This window comes from Puma concolor, chromosome B2 (genome assembly GCF_028749965.1).
Source record: "Puma concolor isolate L17-30 chromosome B2, mPumCon1.1.hap2, whole genome shotgun sequence".
In the NCBI taxonomy this organism is placed as follows: Eukaryota; Metazoa; Chordata; class Mammalia; order Carnivora; family Felidae; genus Puma; species Puma concolor.
The window spans coordinates 5649195-5661829 of NC_141671.1; positions in this window are offsets into that span (position 1 = coordinate 5649195).

Below are 12635 nucleotides of genomic sequence, written 5' to 3' on the forward strand. Positions count from 1 at the left end.
TGAGGGTTACCTGAGGGGTTGTGGGAGGGGGGATGGGCTAAATGCGTAAGGGGCATTAAGGAATCTACTCCCGAAATCATTGTTGCACTATACGCTAACAAATTTGGATGTAAATTAAAAAAAATTAAAAATAAAATGAAAAAACCCCACACTGATATTTAAAAGTTACTAACTTGTCTTTTTCAACATTACTAGATTCTATCCATTTTTTTGCATATACCCTGCTCCCTTGCTCTCATGGCTCAAAACCCTAGATTTTCCCAGACCATATCGGGCCAGGGGGTAAAGTTGGTCAAAATTAATAAGGCACATCTTTTCAGGCTCTTGCTTCCTATGAAAAGTACCTGTGCATCCCATAACCTTCCCTCGTCCCGTAGGTTCCCTCTAGTTACTTCTAGGAGTTCCCAGGGAATGAGCCCTTTCATCAGCATGGTTCCTGAATGTCCCTCATTTTCTGCTCTCGCTCCTTCTGGTCCTGTTTCCTGAGGCATCCGCTGCTTGAGGAGGCGGGCGCCAGAACCTGTGCACCATTGCCTCTGCGGTGACATGGTGTTTGGCCAGGTGCCACCTCCACGGATGCCATGTTAGAGTCCTCAGGGTCCAGGGAGACACTGCCAAGGTGACACTGCTTCCTGCACCAGAATGCCTCCCTTTTTCCCCTGTCTCCACATTTTATTTTACACATGGCATAAAAGGACTGTTTGTACTCAATGCTTTAAAGAATTTGTAGTGAAATATTTATTTTGGGTTTTCCGGCCAACTTCTGATAATGGATATGGAAAAGCTAACAAATAATAAATAATAAACTTTTATCTTAGGCAGTTGGGGGGGGTGGAAAGCAAAGTAAACTCAAGGAAATAACAGGAAAGGGGATGTTTTTCAAAGAACCGGAAATAAGTGATAAAGTAATAAAGCACACCATGGAGATGATCAATAAAGCCAAAAGTTGTTTTTTTTTGAAAAGACTAATAAAATTGACAAAACCCTGGTGAAATTAACGAAGAGTAGAAGAATGCAGCCAAAAGGAACAATGGTGGAAATGGACAAGATGGGACCTGCCACGGACCCTGCAGACCTTTAGCAGATGAGAGGATGCAATGGACGCCTTTATGCCAGTGAACTTGAAGAAGAGTGAAATGGACATAGTACTAAAATACATAACTTCCCAAGTCTGATTAAAACAAAAACAACTAACAGGACCCAAATGAGTTCACTGGCAATTTCACTGGTGAGTTTTACCAAGTATTTAAAGAGCTATAATTTTGATCTAATACCAAATCTTTCAGAAGGTAGCATGACCTTTATGTATCAAAATATATATAGGCCAAGGACAACAACAAAAAGCAAATTACATTAATGTAAAAATTCCAATCTAAATGTTATCTGGCAAAATCCAGGAGAGCTTCGGTTTCTGGACACTATAAAAAGATCTATTGCATTTATATACATTGTCAGCAATAACTAGAAAAAATTCTCTAAAAAAATCAGTTGCTGAGTCAGACTGAGTTATACATTTGGAGAAATTTTATCTTATCTTATCATTTACTTATATTTATTTTGAGAGAGAGAGAGAGTGCATGAGTAGGAAGGGGCAGAGAGAGAGGGAGTGAGAGACAATCCCAACCAGGCTCTGCACTGTCAGCGCAGAGCCCGATGAGGGGCTTGATCCCACGAACTGGGATATCATGACCTGAGCCAAAATCAAGAGTTGGATGCTTAACCAACTAAGCCAACCATGTGCCCCTTATTTTTTATTTTAGTTTTTTTTTTTTTTTTTTTTTAGAGAGAAAGCGAGTGCGTGCAAGAGAGTGTGGAGGGGCAGATGGAGAGGGAGAGAGAGAATCTCAAGCAGCTCCATGTTCAGCCTGGAGTCCGACAAGGGGTTCAATCCCATTACCCTGGGATCTTGACCTGAGCTGAAATAAAGAATCAGATGCCCAACCGACTGAGCCACCCAGACGCCCCTGCAGAATTTTTTTTTGTATTAGTTTTCAAATGTATTGGTATAATGTTGTATATACATGCTCTGATTTTCTTTTCAATATCTGGAGCAACTTCAATTATCCTCTCCTTTTTCATTTCCAATTTAATTTATTTAACCTATCTCTTTTTGTTATGGGGGAGTAAAATACCAAAAATATCCTTAAAAAAAAAAAAAAGAAAAATGTGTTAGGACATGCCTCACGAAAATATCAGGACTTCTTATAAGCCATAATACTTAAGATGGCATAGTTTTACTGCAAGCCTAGCTAATTGGACCAATGGAACAGAGGAGAAAGCAGACACAGATCCACATTATATTTGGACAGTTGGCATATGATAGAGGTAGCAACATATTATAGAGGTAGCAGCATATTATATTGGACACTATATAATAAATTATGGCAACAACTTTTTGTCCATGTGAACAAAATGAAATTTGATCCCTCTCTCACAACACACAGAAATCAATTCATGGTGAATTAACCCTAAATGCCATACGCAAAACTGTAAAGCTTTCAGAAGGTAATGTAAGAGAATATCATCCTGATCCCAAGATAGAAAGAATTGCTTAAATAATACACAGAAAGCACAAAGCTCAAAGGAAAATATTTACACATCTAATTTAATTAAAATTAAGAACTTCAGTTCTAAGAAAGCCATAAATAGAAAACAAAAACTCCACAAACAAGGAGGTGATATTGGTAAAATATATAACCAATACAGGACTGCATATATTGAGAATATCTGAAGAGCTACTCAATATCCAGAAAGGTAAGGAGAAAAAAATACCTCACGGCTCCATTTTTAAAATGGGCAAAAGGTTTGAACAGGCTCTTAACAAAAGAGGAAACTTAAGTGACCGATAAATACATGTGAAAGAATATTTAGCTTCATAGAAATCAAAGAAATTCTAACTAAACCCTCCAAGATTTTGCCCCCACATCGGCAAAAATTAAGAGATGACAGACTGAGGTCATGAAGGATGTGGAGCCCCAGGAGCGCTTATCCACCACTGGTGAGACTGTAAACTAGGACAACCACTCTGGAAGTCATTTGGCATTTCTATAAAGTTGGATATGTGTGTACTCTTAGAACTGGCATTTCTAATACTTTGTACATATCTTGGAGAAACTCCCACACAGATGCATCAGGAGACATCTACAAGAATGCTTATAGAGGTATAGCTCATAATTAAGAATACAGACAATCCTAATGTGGAAGAATAACAGAATGGATAAACAAATAATGATGCAGTCATCCCAAGGACACCATACAGCAGTGAAAATGAACTCAGCAGCATGCACCAACATGGAAGGACATTCACAAACAAAATGCAGAGTCCAAAAAATAATGCACAAAACAAGTACTTATAGTAAAATTCTACTGGTGTAAAATTCAAAAGCATGCAGAACTAAATCATTCACTGGTTAGAGGTAGAAAGTGGTGAAACTACAAAGAAAAGTAAGGGAGAATGATAGACACAACATTCGGGATAGTGGTTACCTGTCGCAGACTATGAGTCTGGAGTTCTCTCTTGTCCAGCAAGAGAGCGTGGACACAGAATTGAAAATGAGAGAGGCTAATGTCTGGGAGGAGGCAAGAGCCCCCAAACAGGCTTTTTGTCTCTATTTATTGAGTTCTTAAGATCTTACACACGTGATGAATGTGAAGAAAACAATCAGATGGTAATCATTAACTTGTGTGTGCAAGAAACAAAGGGTCTGGGGGACAAGTGGAGCTTGTAATTAAAGCATATTGGCACCAGATGGCAAGTCGTTGCCTGCAGGTGATATAACAAGTTACCCGTGATCCAATCATAATATCTCACTAACTAACCTTGGGCACTTTCGCCCTGTGGTGGCAGCTTTCCACCCTAAGCTTTTTTTAACCCATTTATGTAAGTATAAGGAATTCTTGAACTTATTTCCCCACAGTGACCCATTGGGGTAGGGTGGGCAGGAAAGCACTGAGATATCATGGGAAATGGTAATATTTTGTTCTTTTTAAACATTTTTTAAAAAGTTTATTTAGAGAGAGAGCAAGTGAGCGTGAGCAGTGCATGTGTGTGCACGAGTGGGGGAGGGACAGAGAGAGGGAAGAGAAAATCCCAGGCAGGCTCCCTGCTGTAAGCACAGGGCCCAATGCGGGGCTAGAAGTCATGAACCATGAGATCACGACCTGAGCCAAGATCAAGAGTGGGGCATTAAAACTACTGAGCCACCAGGCACCCCTGGTAATATTTTGTTCTTGAGCTGGTGTGTGGTGGGGGGCATACATATCTTTGTATTATTGGTAATGTTCTTTAAGCTTATTTATTTTGGGAGAGAGAAAGAGAAAACAAGTGGGGGAGGAGCAGAGAGAGGAAGAGAGAGAGAGAGAGAGAGAGAGAGAGAGAGAGAGAGAGAGAGAGACAGAATCCCAAGCAGGCTCCATGCTGTTAGCACAGAGCCGGACTTGGGGCTTGATCCCACGAACCCTGAGATCATGACCTGAGCCGAGATCAAGAGTCTGACACTCAACTGACTGAGCCACCCAAGTGCCCCTATTGTTAATGTTTTATACCCCTCACATATGTTTGAAATATTATCATTACACATTCCAAACTTAGTAATAACTTTTTTCAAAAAGGGTTGAGATGAGTAAGTTTATTATTACGAAGGAAGGAAGGAAGGAAAAGAAGAAAGTGGGGAGGGAGGAAGTGAGGAAGAGAGGGGAAATAACAAGAGGGTATGAATAAGAGTCTAGGTGTTTTTGGCATTCAGCCAAGAAGACATTAATGAAGTAACAGCACTCAGGGAGGGCCGCCCAGCTGAGGTGAGTTTTGAGATGGGTCTTGAAGAGCTGATTGATATGATACCCTGAAGAGATGGGAGAGGAAATGCAAGGAATCCTCATGAGGAAAAGAAAATGAGCAAAGACAATCTGGAGGAATGAGCCCAGGAAGAATCCAGAAGGCAAATAGTCCTCTCTCCCATACTCACTCAAAAGACATCACTGCAGAGATGGCTAGGCCCCGTCAGGGAGGGCCCTGAAAGCCAGGAACGATCAGTGAGGCTGCCTGAGAGGAGGCCCAGCCGGTGCTGACCACTGTCCCCTCTGACCCTCGTAGGGGCACAAGAGCCCTGAGTCCCTTACTCCTCTTGGGGAATCCGCGTTTTATGCTCCTGCTCTATCAGAATGTCCTCCAGGGATTGGAGAAATTTCCACTCTTTGTCTTCCAAAGCTTAGATATGCAGAGTCCGGAATTCCCTAAAAGCAAGGGAGGAGGGCTTCCCGCTGGCTTTTCCTTGCTGTGATTCTGCACCTAGGCTGGGATTTCCCTGAAGTTCCCCTCCCTGTGGAATGAGGTTAGAAACCCTGAAAACCACACGCCCAGAGGCCCCATGAGAGCATGCAGTAGGTTGGAAATATGGCTGTGCCCCAAGAGGGATCTGGTGGAGAGTCCCCACAGCTGAGGGCCCTGTGAGTCGGGGTCTCCCATTTGGGGTGCCGCTCAAGGTGGATTCCAGCATCCTACCTGGGTGAGGGGAACAAGCCAACCAGGGGTGGGTTCTGTGTAAAATCCCACTTCTTCCATCTTTAGGGGTGAGGGCAGCTCTCAGATTATGGCATATAATATATAAGATATATACACTGCTGTTTTCTTTGTATGGAATGCTTACACGCCAGGTTTTTGCACAGCTGAGTATCTCTTGTCATTTAACCGAGCTGAATGTTCACCTCATCAGAAAGACCTTCCTTAGGGGCACCTGGGTGGCTCAGTCAGTTAAGTGTCTGGCTCTTGATTTCTGCTCAGGTCATGATCTCATGATTCGTGAGTTTGAGCCCCAAGTCAGGGTCTACACTGAACATGCGGAGGCTGCTTGGGATTCTCTCTCTCTCTGCCCCTTCCCCACTCACATGCGCACTCTCTCTCAAAATAAATAAATAAACTTAAAAAAAAAAGATCTTCAGTGGCTGCCCGAGTTTGCGTTCCCCTTTCTCCACGTCTTTGCCAACCACTGCTATTTCCTGTGTTCTTAAGTTTAGCCATTGTGACAGGTGTGAGGTGGTATCTCATTGTAGTTTTGATTTGTATTTCCCTGATGAGTGATGGTGAGCATCTTTTCATGTATCTGTTAGCCATCTGGATGTCTTCTTTAAAAAAAACGCCTATGCATGTCTTCTATCCATTTTTTAACTGGATTATTTGGTTTTTTGGAGGGGTGTTGAGTTTTACACATTCTTTAGGAACTGGTATAGCCACTCTGGAAAGCAGTATGGAAATTCCTCAAAAAGTTAAAAATGGTGGCTCAGTCAGTTGAGCATCCAGATCTGGATTTTGGCTCAGGTCGTGATCCCAGGATTGTGGGATCGAGCCCCATTCAGACTCTGCACTGTGTAGAGCCTGCTTAAGATTCTCTCTCTCTGTCCCTCTGCCCCCCCTTCCCTGCTCACGCTCTCTAAAAAACAAAACACCAAAACCAAAACAAAACAAAAAACACAAGTAGATGGGGACTAAGGAGTGAGCACCAGATGATGTATGGAATCCAAAAAAAATCCAACTGTACACGTGAAACTAATATTACACTACATGTTAACTAACTGGAATTTAAATAAAAAGAAAGAAAGGAAGGCCTTCCTTAATCCACGTAAAGTATCCCATAGTCACTGTCTGTCACGACCCTTTTCCTGTTCATAGCACTTGCCATGCCATTCTCTAAAATGTCCAGAAGGGTGACACATTGTCTATTTTGTCACTGCTCCAAGTGCTTAGAACAGTGCTTGCCAAATAGTTGAGCAAATGTTATATGTGTGTGTGTGTAAAAGGAGAGACACAGAAAGGGGGAGGAGGAGAGAGAAGGGAAGGGAGGGAAGGAGAGAAGTGGGGGTGGAAGGAAGGCGTCCTAGCTCACGTCTCAGCTATGTCCACTACAGGGATTCACATGCATCTGAACACGTCTGCTAGACTGTCAGGTGGACCTGCTAGGAATGTGTTCTTATGAGAAACTGAGGCATCACCAGAGAAAAACACACACCGTAGAGTAAAGGTAGGAAGGGAAGTAAATTTGGTCCCAATAACAAAGGCTGGAACACGGGGCATGGGACAGTGTGAAGATTAGCATCTCACTTGTCAGCTTCCAATTCCCACTCGTCAGCTGATGGTGTTGTTTTCACTTTGGGGCTGTTATAAACGCTGTTTCTGTGAACATTTGTATACACATTTTTGTGCCAACATATGTTTTCAATTCTCTTGGGTATATGCCTAGAAATGAAATTGCTGGGTCATATGGTACACTATGTCTAACTTTTGAGTAACTGCCAGACTCTTTTCCAAAGAGGCTACACCATTTAAAAAAATTTTTTTTTTCCAACATTTATTTATTTTTGGGACAGAGAGAGACAGAGCATGAATGGGGGAGGGGCAGAGAGAGAGGGAGACACAGAATCAGAAACAGGCTCCAGGCTCTGAGCCATCAGCCCAGAGCCTGATGCGGGGCTCGAACTCACGGACCGCGAGATCGTGACCTGGCTGAAGTCGGACGCTTAACCAACTGCGCCACCCAGGCGCCCCTAGGCTACACCATTTTACATTCCCCCCAGAAATGTATGAGTGTTCTAATTCTTCCACATACTCATTAACACTCATTTTCTTTAAAAATTTTTTAACATTTATTTATTTTTGAGACAGAGAGAAAGCATGAACAGGGGAGGGTCAGAAAGAGGGAGACACAGAATCTGAAACAGGCTCCAGACTCTGAGCTGTCGGCACAGAGCCCGACGCGGGGCTCGAACCCACGGACCGCGAGATCATGACCTGAGCCAAAGTCCGACTGAGCCACCCAGGCGCCCCCCAACACTCATTTTTATGTGCTTTAAATTCTCACAACCATCCTCGTGGGTGTGAAAGTTCTTATAATACTTAAACTTTCGCCGCCACTCCCCTCTCCATTTATATGCAATTATTTTCCAGTATGTTAGTTCAAATTGTGTCATAAACACCATACATCAGACATTGTTCTTACTGTGTTATGTAATTGTTAAAAATGTTGACCACATAGTTAATGATGTCTTTGTCTTTGTTCATCAGTCCTACTTGCCTTTTGGACTTTTATTTAAGATCATTTCTTCTATGCTTGAGTTAAGTTCTTTGAAATTTTCTTCAGAGAATTCCTACTGGTGGAAAATGCTCTTAATTTGCACTCATTCTTGAGAAAGATAATTTTGCTGGGGTAGAAATCTCATATTTAGAATTATTTCCTCAACACATTGAAGATCTTAGTTCACCGTCTTATTTCTATTGTTGCTTTTGAGAAGTCAGCCATTAATGTGTTTCATTTGTGGTAATTTGTATTTTTCCACAAACCGCTTTTAGGATCATATTTTGTATATTTTCTATGGCAGAATCACTTCAATTTACCTAGATGGTGATTCTTTGAATTTATCCTACCTGGGATTCATTTGACTTCCTGAATATGAGGATTTATATCTTTCAGCCATTCTGGAAAACATTTCAAATAATGCCTCTGTTCCATTGTATCTATTTCTCCTTCTGGAACTTTGATCAGACATGGAAAATAGTCTCAATTTGGCCTTTGACTGGGACACCTGGATGGCTCAGTCAGTTAGGGGTCTGACTCTTGATTTCGGCTCAGGTCATGATCTCGGGGTTCAAGTCCTGAGTCAGGCTCTGCACTGGTGTGGAGCCTGCTTGGAATTTTCTCTCCCTTTCTCTCTGCCCCTCCCCCCACTTTCTCTCAAAATAAATAAATTTTAAAAAATAGAAAAAGAACATGAGTCTCAGGTCACCAGGGCATGGGCAGGTGTTCTTAGGGTTGAAGCTGATTTCAGTGCTTGATTACCTCCCCAGCTTTCTGTTTTCACTCAGCTTTTGGCTTTTCTGAATGATTTTTATTCTTGCTAAATTGGCAATGCATTTTGAAAGCCTTAAATATTTTTAAATCCAGCATTTTGTAATTGTTTTACAAGGAGAGTGATTCAGGATATTTAGCTCATGTTGGAAATGGGATTCTATAAATATCCTTTTTAAGGGATCCATAAAGGCAGAAATCATCTATGAACAAATACATTTCACAGTAGCACCTAACACAACATTGGGTTTATCATAGTAGCTGTTTGGCTCTCCTCAAGATACCTTGGTTCTTTCTTATGTCTGCATCACCCTTAACTCTTAGATTAATTCATGTAACAGATATTTATTAAATACCTGCCTTTACCATGATGCTAAGTGCCAGAAGATTCCGGCAAGATAATATTTCCTTCTGCAGGTCAGAGAAAATAGAAACCCTCTGTGTGAATTCTCTCAACTTCTCTCTGCCTCTAAACTTGCCATTTTACTGTGGGGCTTGCAGATCATACCCTAATGAACTGAAGCTTTTCACTGATACTAAATCTCTTGCCATGAAATTGTATGTTTTTCAGAAGAAGAAAATAGTAACTTAGAAAAATGTGACATTTGGTTTATATAGAATTAAATTTTTTTAATGTTTATTTATTTTTTAAGAGACAGAGAGACAGAGTGTGAGTGGGGAAGGGGCAGAGGGAGATACAGAATCCGAAGCAGGCTCCAGGCTCTGAGCTGTCAGCACAGAGCCTGATGCGAGGCTCGAACCCACCAGCCATGAGATCATGACCTGAGCTGAAGTTGGATGCTTAACCTACTGAGCCACCCAGGTGCCCCTGGTTTAAGTAGAATTTAAAGACAAATTGCTATAGGTTTCTTTGGGGTTTGCATTATGACAGGAAGCTACATAAAAAATGAAGGTTCAAGTTTATTGTTTCAGGAGATTGTGATTACTCATCTTATACTCTAAATGGCACCAAATCAACTAAAGTAGGAAATGATTACTTTTTATTACTCATAACTCCTTAAATACATAGTGATGTGTAGAGCAAGCATTCTTACTAAGCTCTAAACCTCGGTAGGGCGAGGGGGTAAAATGAGAAGGGGAAGGCTTAGGGCATGTTAAGTAGAATCTACATGATTTGGCTGTGAAAAGGAGATAAGGACAGTCCTTCTTACACTTTTGGGCACTTTCGACACAGCCACCTGGGGTAGGCAACTCAGTACACAGACATGAAGAAGAGTTTGGTCATTACTGACATCAGCTGAGTTAATGGGACAAGAGGAATGCAGGGCTCATCAGAAGCAGCCACCGTTATTCCAACGCATGTCCAAGAAACAGTCTCAAGAAGCTGAAGGTGTTCGTTCTGAGATTGAGATGAGAACACCAGTTGTAACGGTGAGGATGTTCTTCAAAGGAAAACTAGCAGAATATGTTCCACATGTCATAAATATCTCTATTGCCTTGACAGACTGTCAAAACTCAGTGGTGGGTAAGAGTCTGGCATCCTGTGCAGGTGCATTCCTCCCCATCTGGCTGTGTCCATCCGTCCTTCCTTTCTCCCTTTCTCCCTCCCTCCCTTCCTTCCTCCCTCCCTCCCTTCCTTCCTTCCTCCCTTCCTCCCTATATTTAATTTTAAGTGAGCAAAGGTCTTTGTACCATTGGACAAAGAGGAAATTCAGTTCTTTACTAGAATGGCACCACCAACTCACTTAAAATTTTTTAAGTGTTTATTTCTGAGAGAGAGGAGAGACAGAGTATGAGTGGGGGAGGGGCAGAGCGAGAGGGAGACAAAGAATCCCAGCAGGCTCCAGACTCTGAGTTGTTAGTACAGAGCCAAGGTGGTGCTTGAACTCACGAACCTCAAGATCATCACCTGAGCCAAAGTTGGATGCCCAACTGACTGAGCCAGGTCACCACAAACTTACTTTTGCATCATAATAATCAAGGCACTACCCCCTCAAGACACAGGAGAAAAAGAAAGAAAAGAATGCAGAGAGTAATGCATACTTGCTTCTCTTGAACTTGAGCAGCAGAAGCAGGACTTTCTTACAATGCTCTTGAAAATACTTATGCAGGGGCGCCTGGGTGGCGCAGTCGGTTAAGCGTCCGACTTCAGCCAGGTCACGATCTCGCGGTCCGTGAGTTCGAGCCCCGCGTCGGGCTCTGGGCTGATGGCTCAGAGCCTGGAGCCTGTTTCTGATTCTGTGTCTCCCTCTCTCTCTGCCCCTCCCCCGTTCATGCTCTGTCTCTCTCTGTCCCAAAAATAAATAAACGTTGAAAAAAAAAAAGAAAATACTTATGCAAAAAGATGTTTAGGAATCCAGGGACCTGATACATCAGCTTTCAAACACTCCTCAAGTTGTTTCATCTTCTCAGATGGATAAGGAAAAATGCTCACTGTTCCAAACTACTCCTCATTGAGTGAGGGGCGTGGTGGAGGAGGGGAGGTGCTCGCAGCCTCACTTCTCAGGTGGAGACTGAAGCTGAGACCCGGACATAGCGGTGACGCCAAGCTGAGGCTACGTGGGCAGTGACGGGCCTGAATGTGTCAGATCTGTTTACTTTCCCAAGGTCCTATTTAGATTCCTCTCACTAAGGGATGCCCAGCACACTGCATGCATGCAGAACACTTTTGCTAAGGTAATAAAGGCTGGAAGAGAGGCAGGTACGGTGGTTCGTGGGTGGCTCCCTCCATCTGCAGGTTTTCAGAGACCCTCACCTCGGGCACGATGTTTCCGGTGCCAGTTTGCCAGGCTCAGGAACATGTTCTTCACCCGATTCTGTACACGGGGGCTGTCCGAAGATGGTGATTTCCATCAAGTCCCTAGAGTTAACTATGTCCACCGTCAGCAGGACTTGGCTCATCCACTCCATTTCTGGAACTACGGCTCGGTCGGGGCTTAAGCAGCAGAAGAGAGACTTTGAAGGGAAACACGGTGGGAGGTCAGCGGGAGCTAGACGTGAAGGGAATGTTGGCCGGGACAGAGAAAAGCTGGAAGGTGGGCATCTTGGCGTCAAATGTGGCCTGCAAATCCGGCAGAGAGTGCAGAGGGTTGCTCTGCGGGGTCCCTCTCGGACTGGAGGGTTACAGCACCAGCACACGTAGGGTGTTAAGGTGGAAGATGGAGTCAGCCAGCCACGTCTCGACGGAAAACACAGTTCCTGCACAGGAAACCATCAGAGCCGGGTACAAACCCCGGTGGTGAACGTGGTAACCTCAGAGCCTGCCGGGGACCGGAAGGGCGTCCACTGGTCCCCCTGGGCCTCGGCAGCAGCTACGTCGTCTACTGTGCTAGGTCCGGGAGCTCAAGAAGAGCAAGGGCCAGGGAGCCCCGGCAGAGCTCCAGGAGGCGCGAAGCCTGTGCCCCCTTGTGAGTTTCCTGGGTGGCCCCGCCTCTTCCTGCGACTCCACGCGGGGGTTCCGGGTGGGTCCACCCAATTGACACCGGATGCTCTTGCCTGGTGGCTCTGAGGGGCCGGACCTCCTGCCCGGATCCGGAAGTGGCATTTAACTCAGGCATTCAACCCGAGTCAGACGCTCAAAAAATGGTGCCCCAGCTTAATTTGTAAACTGAAAATTATTTAGTACTTACTATAATATAATATATTACGTATATATCAGCCTCTGTGCTAGGCACTGGGGATATATGGATGGATAAAATGGACACAAGTCTTTTCCTTCAGGGTATTTATATGTCTACACATATAATTATAGAAAGACTAAACATCTAATTATACAAAGACAAAAATTAAACATGTAATTATACAAAGGTTTATCATTACAATCAGTAAGAACTGTGGAGG